This window comes from Cyprinodon variegatus, unplaced genomic scaffold (assembly GCF_000732505.1).
Source record: "Cyprinodon variegatus isolate N-32 unplaced genomic scaffold, C_variegatus-1.0 Scaffold2006, whole genome shotgun sequence".
NCBI classification, from domain to species: Eukaryota; Metazoa; Chordata; class Actinopteri; order Cyprinodontiformes; family Cyprinodontidae; genus Cyprinodon; species Cyprinodon variegatus.
The window spans coordinates 3987-18716 of record NW_015152459.1 but is presented as its reverse complement, the minus strand read 5'-3'; the positions used below and the strand labels follow the sequence as shown (position 1 = coordinate 18716).

The window sequence follows — 14730 nt, the reverse complement described above, 5'->3', positions numbered from 1 at the left end:
TGTGGTGCTGCAGACGGTCTAAGGGTGAGACCTTTTCATGAACACTGAAATATTTATTTAACTTATTCCTGGTTTAACTATTGCAACACAGACATTGATTCATTTTCTGTGGAAAAAAAACTGGCAGGATAAATAATGAATAATAAAATATTTCACAGATCTGTGCTGCATCAGGTGAGTTCACCATATTTTGATTTTCTTTCTCACCATCATATTTTTATTTCATTGACTTTTCCTTAATAACCTGTTTGTATCAATTATTAGATCAAGGGTCTCAGAGAGCAGGAGTCAGAGCCACACCAACCAGACTGAAGGTCAGAACTACAGCTTCTCGCTTTTTTCAACCTCAGTATTGTTATCAGTATGTTTGCATTGGGGACTTCCTGCTGGTGTTAAATGAGGTTATGTCCCCTTGAAGGCAGTTGCGCCGCGGGACTTCCCTTCCGGTTCTTTTCCCTGGAGCAAGTTATTTACAACTCTAAACTCAAACTGGGTAAAATCATATAAAAAAGGACTATAAAAGCAGGATTAAAAAAATAACAGTTTATTCCAGATCAGGTCGTTACAGGACAGAGAAAATGCTTGGAGCTTGCACAGCTGTGGGCTCAAACATCACGTCCGCAAGCATCCAGCAAAGATTGAGCCCCAAACAAGGTCATCTTCTCCTTCTTATAGCTCATGAGTCTATGTGTTGGATCATGTGGATGTTTAGCTGTCCGTACCAGAAACTGACACGCCATCCATGCCCTGACCTCTATGCATCTTGCCTCTATGCTCAAGAAATACAGATAGCTTCCCTCTATCAGTCCGGCTCCAAGATGTTCCCATATCCTGTGTATCTTTAAAAGACAAGAAGGCTGTCCTATTTAGATGACCCACTTACACAAAGTGACATCCACAATGTGAAGGAAGGCCTTCTACTCTCTCTAATCTGGCTAACAAAGTAACAGTGCACATGATGTATAAAAGAATAAACCTAACACTGGTGATCAAGGCTCCAGCTGTAGGGGTTGTGCAAATGTTCAAGGATACAGCAACATCAAAAAAACTTTTGAAAAAACACAAGCTAGATTAAAAACATACAATTACAAATAACTATTTTGTGTAAAGAATCTATTTAAACCCTTCCTTTAATACAGTGAAGAAGGTGTTGGGTAAAATCCAAACTTGTGACCTCTCAAAGACTCAACAGGCAACCGATTTAATCCTCAATCTCCACAGGTTGTCCGGCCAGGACATGGATAACAGGCGCTAATTGCACTCATGCCACTCTTTATTGAAGTTGTGCTGATTAGGATGAGAATTGTTCTTTGAGATTTTGAGTATGGTTTATGCCTTTTAACCAAGTTTCATAAACTATTATAGAATGGTGATGCATTCAAAGTGTTAAGAAACAAAAAAAACATTAAAACCTTATGAAAAATTACAGTTCTAAAGAGAGTTTGTAGTTATAACCTTTTTAGTACCAGCATGATTCTGATGAAATGCTCATTATAAAGTGATTTGATGTTAGATTTTGTGAGCCAGTCATTTTTGTCTGTATGCTCTGATCCAAAACCATGAAGGAGTTCTGCCCATTTCCCAATAGTAACAATGAATATTACTCTATTTCTACCAAAGAGAAACATGTTTGGCTGAACTGTTAAGGAGGGTAAAATAAGGTGTACACATCCAGTTATGATTGTATTGGTCTCGTAATTTTATGGGACATATATACATATTTTTTCTCTTGCAGATTTTTGAATCATTATTTTTTTTGCTTTGTTGTTAATCCACTGGTGCTGTTTAGATCACTATGTTAATGTCAAGTTCTATATATTAGTTTTTAATGGTTTAGGTAAATTGTTGAAAATCTGTTAAATTTCTGTAAATTCATGAAAATTTTTGGTCTTTTATTCACTATAGGTGACGCTCATCTCTATGATATAATCAACTCTGCTGAAGTTGCTGGAAATGGTAAAGTTTATGTTTTAAAGCATACAATCATGTCATTTACAGTCAAGTAAATAATAAAAATGTTTCCATTATTTCAGCAGGAGATGAACTCAGAGATGTTACATACTCTGTCATTGAAATAAAATCCTCTAAGAAAGAGAGTGAGTCCCACATTTCTACAATGTAAAACATGAGAAACTGACTGAGTGGTTTTATCCCTCATATTGGATTATCTTTACAGGTAGACATCATAGGCCACCAGAGGAGGGCGCTGTTTACTCTGACGTGAAAACAGGAGCTGCAGGTACAGTCAATTTCATGTCATCATTACACTAAAGCTGATTACATCTCAGCATAGAGTTCAGTTCATCATTATCTCTCTTAGTTAATATCTACAAGCCAACTAATAAAACGTCAGTGTCCTTTAAAGAAGGTTCAGCAAATGTTGTTATTCAGCGCATCCAAACCCACTAGATCTGCATATAGAGGGAAGTAATTATATGCATTTTTAGAGGGTCATCGGTCTGCTATTGCCGTTTTTTTTCTTTTGCTTTGTGCCACCATGAAAACACACCAGTCTCACCGTAGCCTCACTGCTAAAATTAGTCTATAAAAGCCACTGTTCTGCATTTAATGTTGCAGTATTTAAAATCTGCTTTGAGTGTATTGATTTGACATTTTCTATTAAGAAATATCTTCTCACTGACAGGAAAGTCAAGTCCAGCAGCAGAGGATGCAGCAGTTTATTCTGAGATCAGTACCAGCTCTGGACGACAATGCTGACATGTAGGCTGGAGGCTCTGATGTATTTTTTTCCTCTAATATGTTACATGTTAAATATAAGAATATATTTTTCAATCTTTCAACTTTTTTTTTTATTTCTCCTATAAAAAACAATTCTAAAAGAGACAATGTATTCCAGAATAAAGTACAATGGTCTGGTATGTGGGAAAGCTTAAACTTTCAATAGATATTATGTCAAATATTATAAAGGCTCTACTTTTATTTTTTTCTTATCAATCTCATAAACTCCCCATTATCTACTACTGAACTTATGTTTATTAAATTCTAAGAGATTGGTAGATTTGGATTAAAAACTGAATAAACTGGAACTGTTGTGTTTTCTGATGCTACAGTTTAGTAGGAGGACTTGTATAAATAAAAAAACTGAATTTATAAGAAATTAATGCTGTGTGACATAATAAATCGATGTGGAAAACAATATTTTGCAACTGACTTCAACAGAGTTTACAGAAGAACCTTGCTCCTTTTGATTTTTGTTTTAAATCAGTTATGTTCTTATTGTTTTCCATAGCATACTTTGTAAGCTTTAGCTATCCTCTGGATTATTTAACTGCTTGCTTTAAATAATGAGACACTGGTCGCTTAAATTCTATGAATGATTCCTGCTGTGTAGAGTTATAGAGTGACAATGAAACCTTTCAATCTTAGATTTCCTTCTTTGCTATAAAACCTTCACCTTCCAATATGTTAATTACACTTGAGAAACACATCTGGATGGTAAAGTTTTGTGATTTTGTTCTTTAAAACATAAGGCATCATAATCAGATTTAAAGTATAATGCTCCATCTCAGAGTAGCAGCAGCTGTTTAAGCAAAAAAAAAAAATGAAAAAAGTTGTATATATCCTGTTGCCTAACATAATAATAAATAACAATTTCAAATGAGTTTATGTTTTTTTTTTTCAAAAATAATCATCTTACAGCCCAACTTAATCTCATACAGAAGAGAAAAAAAAAGTCATATCTGGATCTATGAGCATTGAGGGTCATTGATGTGTGCTGCAGTTCCACATTCTACCACTAGAGGTTTGTATTGCAATTACTATACTATTACTATATTGTAATTACTATCTGGCCAAAAAAAAAAAGTGGCCACCAAAAAAAAACAAGTTACTCACTCTAATACTTTGTTGGACCGCCATTAGCTTTCATTACGGCACGCATTTGCTGTGGCATTGTATCGATAAGCTTCTGCAATGTCAAAAGTTTTATTTCCATCCAGTGTTGCATTCATTTTTCACCAAGATCTTGCATTGATGATGGTAGAGTTTCCGCAACATCTTTAGATGTTTTCTCTGCTTGATGCATGCCAATGATTTGACCCTTCTCAAACAGACTAACATCTTTTCCACGACCACGGGATGTGTCTTTCCACATGGTTGTTTAGGAAATGAGAAGCAAGTCATCAGCACCAGTTGGGGTTAAATAACTTGTTGCCAGCTGATAGATAATCGCCCATGCAGTAATTATCCAATAGGAGGCTCGTACCTATTTGCTTAGTTGAATCCAAGTGGCTACTTTTTTTTTGGCCAGGCAGTGTATTTCTTGTTTGACAAGTTATATCGCCTAAACATGGTTGATTTTATGATGATTTGCAGTTACTAAATTTAATTCTTTAAGTTTCAAGGTTTATAATCATTGTTGTTTCATAATCATTTATTAACATTGTCCACTGATTTTTTTTTAACATATATTCACAATTCAGTTTTTAGATTTTTTTTTTTTACATATATTCACAATTTAGTTTTTAGATCTTTTTTACATATATTCACAATTTTAGCTTTTTAGATTTTTTATATTTATTCAAAATTAGTTTTTAATTTTGTTTTGTTTTTTTACCTGCATATATGTACTAAATTTTCCTTTTTGAAATTATCGATTACACAAGGATGAGACCCTTTTATAATAGAAAGGGCGAAAGGGTGGGAATTTTTTTTTTTTTTTGTTCTTTCTTTCTCAGTATATTGATGGATGTTATGCACTAAAATGTTTTGTTCTCAGCTACTATAGTTTGTCTCATTTGCAAGGCCACCAAATGTCTGAGTGGGAGATGGTTATAGACAGGACATACCTTTTTCCAATAACAAAACCACATACTCAGGTAACTGTTTAACCAAAGTGTCTGTTATTGTTTTGACTCTGCCTTAAAAGCAAGGGAACAACTTTGTCTAAGTTAGAACTGGGCAGACCATCATGCTGTGAATGTCTTGTTCTCCTTTACTTTGAAAAGTAAATAAAGTGCCGACTGAGTAAATCCATCGATCTCCTTTATTTAACTGTACTAAATAGTTGAAAACTTTTTTTCACACGGCAGAGAGGCTAGCATCGTTAGCTCTTAAATACCTCATTGCCAGCAACATGGTAGCATCTGTTTTTTGAGTTCTCTAACCATTTTGTTCTAGCTGGGCCCACCCCAGAACAGGACCTGCTGGGCCTTCTGACCTAGCCCATTATGTCCTAGTTTTGTTACAATTTAATAGATTACTGAGCCATTGTTCATTTTTCACTATAAAACCAAATAAAACTTCACAGTTTTAATTGTATTAAAAATCTTTGCAAAAGGGTAATTCTGGTTATTATCTGCTGTTATTTTAAAGGTTACCTTGAATGGATTAAGCTTTAAAACTTGAAAATTCTTCAGAGACTCTGGAACGGACTCTTAAAACCTCTTTCCCCTTTTTTTTGCTTTTATTTACTTGCCCTTATTTTCAATAGTGTTTAGTGTTTGCATGGTCAGACCTAGTGGTGATGCCAGTCGTCACCACCTGTTGTGACTTCAGTGGTCCCTAGGTTTGGTGACGCTAGTAGCCATCAGGTCTTGTGATGCAAGTCCCTGACTAGATATGGTGACAGCACTCACCATCAAGTGTGAACAAGCAAGTTTCCACCTACTAAGGCTGCTGCAAAGTTTCTTGCTCCTTCCCAATATCAGATGATATTAGATGAACTAACCCCATGAAGCCTTTGGTGCCAGTCCAAATATTACGCACACATGAGTATGCAGCAAGGGTGAGTTACCTCAAAACTTTACTTCGGGAAATGTCCTTCCTTCTACTTATTAGAAACAATCATACTGTGATGGGGGTTATTATGCTATAAAGGTACCATTGTTTTTTAACCAGTGGTCTTTTGTGTGTTTTTTTTATACAGTAAACATTCAGGCCAGATCCACCCTCCTTTGGTTAACATTTGAATGGACAGAGACAACTTCTGTGGTTGGTGATTATTAACTGTTGATAGCCATAGTCTAAATTACTATATTGGTGGATTCAGCCGGATACAAGCGGCTGAAATGAGTTTTCTCTGTAGTGTGTCTGGGCTCTCCCTTCGAGATAAGGTGAGGAGCTCAGTCATCCAGCGAGGACTCAAAGTAGAGCCGCTGCTCCTCCACATAGAGAGGAGCCAGTTGAGGTGGCTCGGGCATCTGATTAGGATGCCTCCTGGACGTCTCCTTGGTGAGGTGTTCCAGGCACGTCCCATCGCGAGGAGGGCCAAGGGGACACCCAGGCCACGCTGGAGGGACTATGTTTCTTGACTGGCCTGGGAGCGCCTTGGGATTCCCTCGGAGGAGCTGGCCCTAGTGGCTGGGGAGAGGGACGTCTGAGCCTCCCCTCTGAAGCTGCTATCCGGCCCCGGATAACTGGAAGAAGATGGATGGATGTATTGTATTAGATTATTTGAGAACAAAATCCATAATTAATTGAGTCCTAAACTGTAGTCTTGTCAAAGAAAACTTCAGAATCAAATTCTGAATATTCAAAGAAAAGAAGAATTTTTCAGAGAGGCTCAGGTTGCAGTCACGTCTGCTAATTGAATTTCAAAAACTCCCTTTGGGGTTCCCACCAAGAAATGTCAGCACTTTAATTTAAGTTAAATGACTTAAAGCTTAAGCCTATAACGTGTACAAAACAAAACAAACAAAAAAATTAAATAAATAAACATAGATGTATAACTTGGTATTTCTGTATTACTTATCATGTCTTTTAATTATTATTTTATGTATTATGTGTTTATTCCAGTAGTGTGTAGTGTTCTTCTAGTTAATTAAACATAACTACAAGTTTGGGTCATCAGTAATCTGTCACCATTATGTGGTTTGGGAGTTAAAAAGTTCTGCTTTAAAGTGGGAAATCTGCTGCACTGTACTTTATCCACCACTAGATGGAAGCGAAAAGTTCAATATTTTAAACATGAAGCTCAAAGTTAATCTTCTGTGGTAATTTGACACTTATCCTTAATTTGACCCCATTCATGCTGCAGATCACTTTATTGCTGTTAAACTGCCTGATATCCCATCGCTAAACAACTAGAAGGTTAAAACTCCAACTTCATTAAGGCCAACTGGTTCCCATGAAGATCAGTTATCTTCTTGGGGTGGGGGTTAGATTTAGAAATAAGGTCTGAACTGAGTTTAGGACAGGTTTAGGGTAAGTTATGTATCAGTGTTGGTCATTATTATTCTTCAGGCAGCTACAGCCAACAAATATTTTCCGTTTAGCAGAAAGCAGCCTTAGCTTCCTCATCACGGAATGATTCTCAGTCAGAACAGTGTTGTTCAGGATGGTGAGGGGAGGTAGTGAGGGGGAAGTTCTCCTGAAGTCCACCATCATCTCTGCCATCTTGAATATGTTAAGCTTCAGGTAGTTTTGACCTCACCAGCAGACCAGCCTATTGACCTACTGCCTGAATGCAGACAGGTTATCATCCTGGATCAGACCAATGACAGTGGTGACATCTGCAGACCTCAGGAGTTTCATGGACAGCTGGTGGGTTCACTGAGGTTCTGTCACTGGTGTTAGAAGGAGAAGAGGAGGGGAGATAGAACAAACATCTGGAAAGGTGGTGGTGTGACAGCTCTTGTGCAGCAGAAGATTCTCCCCAGCCTCACCTGCTGCTGCTGGTCAGTCAGGAGGCTGATGGTCCACTGACAGTGAAGGCCGTCAGTATTCTAACTGATGGGGTTGAAGGCTGAGCTTATTCAGGATCAGGATCCTGCTGAATGACCCTGGGTGGTCAAGGTGTTGCAGGATGAAGTGTAGGCTCAAGATGACTGCATCAACTGCTGAACTTTTTGTTAAATAAAAACCGCAGGGGATCCAGGAGGTGGCCTGTCATGTCCTTCAGATGCTTTAACATCAATAAAAACTTTCTACATATATTTAAGGGTGACAGGTCTGTAGATTAACCCCATAATGGAGCTTTTCTTGGGTACCAGGATGATGGTGGAGCTTTTGAAGCTTTTTTCTTTTTCTCATGTTGGAAGACTCTGTTTACACACACCTTTCTGATCTCTAATGGATACATAGAAGTTCATTTGTTTTGATGCTTTAACATCTAATAAAATAAAGGTGAGCAACTTCAGTCACCTGCTTGTTAGTGACTGAAGTAATTAATTTCAGTTGTAGCTGCGTTCCCTTCAGCTCCTTTCTGATTATCATTGTGATCCTCAATGTTCCATGAGTCTCGAACTACTGTTTATTAACAGACCATTTTAGCCCATCACAGTGCATAAACACAAAGACAAAGATGACCCACTTGAGGTTGATAGTGCATCGTTGAGCTGCTGTGCAGATAAAAATAAGTCAGCTGAAATAGGTGTGAACAATAACTTTAGAAATGCAGGAACCAAAAAAGCAGCTCTTTAACAATCATTGAGGAAAACAAAGGTTTAATTGCACAAATGCATTCCCAAACTATGATTTGCATAAACCCTTTCTAAAATCTGTCTTTGTTTTTCTTATAATCGTTTAAATCTGCATATCACAAATCCTAAAATCTTTCTGCAGTGGACAGGAAGTATAACCCACCAATGGCTGCAGTCAAAGCTGCTGCTGTGGGACGAACTTTGATAAAAAGGGAAGGAAACACACAGGCTTTATTTAGAGATATCTAGCACGCTGGTGTCATCTGTAATGTCTAACTCTTCCTTCTTCTTTATAGTTCAAATACAGTAGAAGCCTTTCTGATGAGCTGTGCAGCAGGTCTGGATGTGAGGATGAAGAACGCTCTGCTCTGCATGCTGGTCTTTTTCTGTAAGAATATATCTGACTTTCTGTTCAGAGATCAAAAACAATATTTCTGCATGTTGCATGTCATCTTAGTGTAATTAAAGAAATGTTTTTTAATATTTAGTGTTTATTAATTTTGCATATTTTATCTCTTTACCAGTCTAACCTGAAAACTGTTATTAACATGTATTTCTTATAATTTAGCTTTTGTTCTTCATTGCAGTGCTCTGGTCTTTCATATCTGCACAATATCATGGTGAGAATCTGTTTTTTTTTTCTGTTCTAGTAACTTACTGACAATTTTCTACACAATTTGAATTTGAATACATTCATTATATTTTTTCTGGAAATTATCAGATTAAATCAGCAACTCTGTATTTTAATCTGTGCTGAAGGTAAAAATTCAGAAATTCACTTCTAAACGTTCAGTGCATGAGTTTTCTCATGAGTTCTCCATTTGATCGTCTCAACAGATCAGAGTGAAACAGTGAATGAAACCACTACAGATGGTGAAGATTCATCCCCAGGAGTAAATGGTATAGTCAACTCAGTGTTTTTNTGTATTTGTCATAATTTAGCATTTGTTCTTCATTACAGTGCTCTGGTCTTTCATCTCTGCATGGGATGATGGTGAGAATCAGTTTTTTTTTTCTGTTCTAGTAACTTACTGACATTTTTCTACACAATTTGAATTTGAATACATTCATTAAGGTATATTTTTTCTGGAACTTATCAGATTAAATCAGCAACTCTGTATTTTAATCTGTGCTGAAGGTAAAATTCAGAAATTCACTTCTAAACATACAGTGCATGAGTTTTCTCATGAGTTCTCCATTTGATTGTCTCAACAGATCAGAGTGAAACAGTGAATGAAACCACTACAGATGGTGAAGATTCATCCCCAGGAGTAAATGGTATAGTCAACTCAGTGTTTTTAAATAATATCTGCTCTAGGATTTTCTACTATGAAATATAGTCTAAAAGTTAACCTTTATATGAGTAAAAATGTAAAGAAGAAAATGTTTCTGCCTCTTTGCAATGGTTCAAAAGTTTCTCTCTTCAGCACCATCTGCTGTCAGAGATCTGAAGGCAGAAACTGGTTTGTACAATAAATGTTATTTTTTTCCTTTAACTGTGCAATTTTTGAGATTTGTAGTTGGGAAATCAAATTATTCTATCATAGTCTAAAACTGAACCTAACCTTTATGAGTGAAAATGTAAGGAGGATAATGTTTCTACCTCTTTGCAACGGTTCAAACGTTTTCATTCTCTTCAGCACCATCTGCTGTCAGAGATCTGAAGGCAGAAACTGGTGTGTACTATAAAGGTTATTTTCCGTTTTTACTGTGCAATTTATGAGTTTTGTAGTTGGAAATGAATTATGGAAATGTTACTAATCGTGTTAGAAAACACATCCAAGGCTCCTCTAAACAATAGCTTTTTTAACCTCTCATCTGTATTATCATACAGTATTACTTAGTTCTAACACTAACAGGGAGACTCAGCTGTTGGTGGAAAATTACACTCTAGACTAGAGTCTGGTTAATATTGATTATGAATTAAAGTTTTTTCAGATACATACACAGTTTCTGCTTAAGGTATCAAGGCTCAGAACAGAGGACCCAGTATTAAATGTAGACAGACAGTTAGATTTCTCAAAAAAAGCATATATTGAAAAAAAAACTGATTGGCAGTGGGCAGCTACGGCGTCTACGGCAGAAACCTCTGCATGAGGTAAACACAGGTTACTGACCATGTTAATCTGGCGAAGCATGATTACAAAAGTGTTAGTTAGTATCTGGTTTTATACTTCATTCCGTGCCCAGAGTAAGAGGTGGATTACAACCGAACAGCTGACAATACGATGTGGCCAACACTGCCCAGAGAGTTCCAGGCACTGAAGCCTTGAAGACTGCATATCTGACAGGAGATCAGATCCAAGCAGACGGAGGAAGGCAGGATAATCCAGAGGACAAAGCCAGAGCCAGTATTGATTAGCTTCACAGGATTCCGGGCCAGAAGATCAGATATCTTAAAGGTGCCAAAGGGAAATCCAGGTCGGTGTCAGGAAGCAGTTCCAGAGTTGTCAACAGGCAGAATCCATCAGGAGTCCAAATACAGGTCAGGCAAACAGATCAGAATAGGAACAGGCAGAATCAGAAGTCCAAAGACAGAACAGGCCAGGATCAGGCAATCAGAAAACACTATGACTCGCAAGAAGACTATCAAGAAAGGCTTAAATAATCTAGCCCTGGTGACTGGAAGCAGACAGTTTAAATAGAGACTGAAGCAGGTGACGCAGATGAATGGTGATGAGAAACTAGGCGGAGCAAGGAAGGTGAATGGAATGGACAATCAAGTCAGTCATCAGCACCAAAATCATGACAGAATTAACATGGGACACATGGAAAATAGGTTGGATTTACATGGAATAAGGGAGCTGGGGGTAAACGGCAACCAGGTTCACCACTTTAGTAGTGGGAAACAGCCTGATAAAATGAGGCTTCCTATTATCCACCCTTAAAGGCAGGTCTTTGGTGAGGAGCCCAACCTCTGGACTTTCCGGTATTCGGGTGCCAAAGTATTCTCAAACAGCTCTCACAAAATTAATCTTGGACCACTCCAACCACTGTCTCCATTCCTCCAGAACCAGCTTTATCACCATTGCTCGCGATCCCCCACATCATTGCTCCACTCTATGCTTGAAAGTCCCTTGGAGAAGAAGGCACAGGAGTCAATCTTTTTATCCCTGGCTTCTTGGCTGAGGACCACCCCAACTCCAGTACTGGAGGCATTCACCTCCACAATAAATTGTCTTTTTTGATCATGGGAAACCAAAACAGGTGCAAAAGTAAACAAAGTTTTGAGTCTCTGAATGGCTCCATCAGCCTGTTCATTCCAAAAGAACTTAATCTTATCTGAAATGAAGACATGAAGGAGTGCAGCTATCTGACTGTAGTTTCTGTTTAACTTTCTGTAGAAATTAGCAAACCCCAAGAACCTCTGCAGTTGCTTTCTATCTTTGGGAACAGGCCAGTTGGTATTGGTGCTGACATATGGTCCATGGCAATCTGATCAGGGGAAACCACAAAACCCAGGAATGACATAGTTTCAACATGAAATTCACATTTCTCAGCTTTAACAAAGAGCTGATTCTGCTAGAGGTGCAATAGAACAGCTCTTACGTTCTTCTTATTGCAATCCAAATCCTGAGAATAAATAAGAATGTAATCCAGATAAACAAAAACACATTGTCCCACAATGTCCCTGAGTACCTCATTGACTAAATGTCAGAAAACAGCTGCAGCGTTAGTGAGGCTGAAAGGCTGGACCAGATATTCGTCATGACCTGTTGGAATGTTGAATGCTGTCTTCCACTCATCGCCCTCGAGAATACGTAGCAAATAGTTCGCATTGTGGATCAACTGGTTCAAAATGGCCAACCAAGGCTATTACCTTGTGGGAATCCAGGGATGGAAGAAGCCTTATACCCAGTGGTCTGGCAAAGTCCCCATCCATAAATTCAGTATCAGTACCAGAGTCCATGAATGCAGACAGTTTATGAATGCAGGAATTAGCAGAAGATCTCAGGAGACAAAAAGTTTGGTGTGGTTCAGCAGGATAAATTCTGTACATTCCAGTACAGATCCATGTCCCTGAATATGTAACAGAAGTCCTCTAGAAGCCTCCCTTCAGGGAAGAACTGGGCAGAACTAGAACTTAAATTAACTAGAATTGTTTTGCCATTCAGATGTTCCCCACGACTTCACTTTATTGGCTTAGCCCGACATTGATCAGAGTCAGCTTTAAACTGTTCAGTGCGAAACAGACGCAGCTCTTGACAATCTGATCTGACAACAGGTGCCATAGACGCTGACGCTGTCGTGTGGGAGCAGTGGTGTCCTGATTACACAAATGTGTTAGGATTTCCTGTATGTCTGAATCGAGTTGAGATATACATTCTTCTACGTCCAAACGCTATTTTCTTCCAATGGCCAGATTATTCTGTCAATCAATCAAGCCAGTCATCAGCACTAATATCATAACAGACAGAGTGAAGGAATGGGAAAATAACAGTTTGTTTAACTAAAATATTCAGAAAAACTCCAACATTTTCTCAGATATCTAAAGCAAACATTTTGCATGATCAACATTGTTGAATAAGTCCATTAAAGATAAACAAGATTTGTGAACTTTTTCCAACTGTTTTTTTTTTATTAATTTTGTATTTAGTTTTTATTTTTATGCTTTGACTCTCCTTCTTAATTTCCTACAAAGTTTCCATGACTCTGCAATTAAACAGGTCCAAATATTCAGAGCAGAGACAGTGACTCAGAGATATTAGAGTCAGGGAGGTGGAGGATATCAGTGCATGTATAACTGGAAAACAACCAGCAGAAACATCTAGTAAATACAGGATCAGCAGAGCTCCTCAATCCTACAGTGGAGAAAACAGCAGCAGGGCTAGAAGAGACTATGAGCTAACAGGGTGGAATGATACTTTCAAGGTGTGTTCAAATTAAAGATGAACTTTTTGCCTTGAGCAAACGATTTACATGTATTGTAGAGGGCAGTACAAATGGACTGGACAAATTCCAAACTGACCCCTAAACACAACCCCTATGCACTAATCTCTGCTTTTGGTTTTCCCGCATAGGCTGGGTAGGGTAAGAGGACTGCTCACCCATTAAATCTGCATCAGTGCAGACTCGTTGGAATTTGGTTGTGGAAGAAACACCTTTATTTAAGTGTTAGTTCCACTGGTGTGCCGTATCTCTTTCACATTGACAGAAACCCACAAGTTATGAAAAAGAAAAATACGTTACTATTTCCAAAAGGGGAATTCTTCTTTAAATAGTTACATTTTACCCAATCAATTTATTTTCCAGAAAGGGGCAAATGCTTGAATTCATGTCAACCCAGTGAACAGTTTTTATATGTTTGTTTCGCAAACAATGGAGCTGACAGATTTCATCCAGAGTGCAGCTCAGCACTGACTCAATTTTATTATAACAAACACTTGCTGATTGGCTAATAATGGTTTCATTTAGTAGGCCTACAGGTACTGGGGATTGACTCCTAAGTTATACTTTTTTTTTTTTTTCACTTTTAAGGGATGAGCCTATAGGCCCTCTCTTAGAACCTATTGCTGTTGGGTTAAAGGCAGAGCAGAATGGATTCTATATAAATCTGACCAGAGCAGAAAAAACGTTTTATAACTCAGAGTTAGACATAGACAACTATTTCGTTTTGTATCCCTTTTAGATAGTAATGATAATAAAATTCTAATAATATAGTCCCATTTCTGTAGTTAAACAGAAACAGAAGGGCATGGCATTTTTAAGTTTCCAGATGCTTTGTGTAAAAAAATGACCTAATTTATCTACTTTAAAAATGATATGCAACATGGGACCTGAAGAACGTATATAGAGAGAGTTTTGATAGGGGCACATGAGACTTTGTAGATTATTAATATTGCTTCCCACAAGCAATATATTTTGGATTTTTATTTTTTATCAATTCCTGGCATAGAGAGCATGTGCTGCTCCCATGGGAGCAAATGGGACAGGGACATGAAACATCAGCGACCAAGCAGGTGCATTTTTAGATTATCTGCCAGTCACACACCTATGAGAGATTTCACCTGTTCTGATGGCAGCCTTTATCAAGATTAATAAAAAATTTAACATCACAACGTTAAATTATTTATTAGTCTAGGCAACAATAATATGACAGTAAAAAGCTTCTTTACTGGTGCATTGGCTTCACATTCAATATTAAATGCTATTTTCTACTAAAAGGAAGCATAATATTTTATCTCCTAATTACGTTCAAACTAATATTTTACATGTCAGCCTTATTCAGACGTCAGTTTTAATGTTTTGAATTCACTATGTTGTTCAATTCAATTCAATTCAGTTTATTTATATAGCGCCAAATTCACAACACATGTCATCTCAAGGCACTTTACAGTTCAACCAGATC

General features: G+C 37.6%; 1 protein-coding gene and 1 long non-coding RNA gene across 2 annotated transcripts in view; both read left to right on the top strand.

Annotated features, from left to right (window-relative positions):
- The window catches only part of LOC107105016, a gene marked incomplete at its 3' end in the record, with an annotated part of 27328 nt that overhangs the window by 8756 nt on the left and 3842 nt on the right, over nucleotides 1-14730 (top strand). The window lies entirely within an intron of this gene.
- LOC107105017 lies at nucleotides 277-2300 on the top strand. Its single transcript, XR_001482315.1, has 4 exons — nucleotides 277-314; nucleotides 1906-1956; nucleotides 2037-2096; nucleotides 2177-2300. It is a non-coding gene; the product is annotated as an uncharacterized LOC107105017 (long non-coding RNA).